Here is a 1,352-nt window from a genome sequence, read left to right on the forward strand (position 1 = left end):
GATGTCTTAAAATATTTTGCCCCAGCTTTTGGCAATTCTTCGGCTTCCGAGTTTTCTTGTTTTTGGGGTACCTCTCACGAATAATACTTCTTTACTGCATCCGAATTTATGGTGAGATGTAGATCCTCTCCATCCATGTCAGTTAGGATTAGGGCTCCACAGGAAAAAAACTTTCTTGACTACATATGGACCATCGTAGTTTGGAGTCCATTTTCCTCGGCTGTCTTTTTGGATCGGCAAGATCTTCTTCAGCACCAAGTCTCCTTCCCTGAACTGGCGGGGCCGAACCTTCTTCGAATAAGCCTTCATCATTCTTTTCTGATACAACTGTTCGTGGCAAATTGCAGTTAGTCTTCGGCCATCTATCAGATTCAATTGATCTTGTCGAGCTTGAACCCATTTTGACTCATTCAGGCCTGCTTATGCCAAAACCCTTAGAGATGGGATCTCTACCCTTGATTTCCATGGTTTGGTAGAGGATTTCCAGTTACGTTGGGTCTAGCCTCCTGAAAGTCTATCCGTTTGGCGTTGATGAGGTCTTGAACTCTGTACTTGAAGGCCCTATAGTCTTCTACCAGATGTCCTGTAGCTCCAGAGTGGTAAGCGCAGTTGACGTTTTCATTGTGCCATGGCCCAGGGTTTTTGTAGACTCTTCCAGGGACTGGTGTGATCATCCCCTGCCCAAGTAGATATGCGAAAAGTTCTGTATAGGTTATCGGGATCTGGTCAAATACAGGTGCTCTCCGTTAATAAATTAGTTATGGTGATTGTTAAGCAGATGAAGTGCAGCCCATATGTCCGACACCGCATCATGTCTAAAAGAATTTACAATAATTATTTTTATAAAAAAAACTCCGCAACTATTATTTTTTGTTATTCCCATCAAAGACATACAAAAATTTGTAAATTATTCAGACAATCCTCCCCTAGATTAATTGTTAGGCTAATTATATGGTATATAACATATCCTGCTAAATTGATTGATTTTACTAATAATTGCTCTTTATTTGTTAAAAATGTGAATATGGAATAGTATCATTGTTTAAATAGAAATGAATATGATTATAGCAAATTGATTTACAACAATTATAAATTATTTAGCACGATGAAATTCTTTGTTGTTAATGTTATACTTGTTATTTTGTAAACAAATTAAATTTAAATTTGAATTTAAAGCATGCAATTTTATTATATACAAGTTTACCAATTATTTAATTTTAATACCACATTTATAATAAGCAAATAATGGTGAATTAAAATGTACAAACTCACCTGGATGCCAAGGAAATAGATGTTTTTTAAACAGGGAGGGCCTGGATCCCGTGTGAGTGCTCTGGAAAGCCCAGGACGCG

Source organism: Lupinus angustifolius, chromosome LG05 (assembly GCF_001865875.1).
Source record: "Lupinus angustifolius cultivar Tanjil chromosome LG05, LupAngTanjil_v1.0, whole genome shotgun sequence".
In the NCBI taxonomy this organism is placed as follows: Eukaryota; Viridiplantae; Streptophyta; class Magnoliopsida; order Fabales; family Fabaceae; genus Lupinus; species Lupinus angustifolius.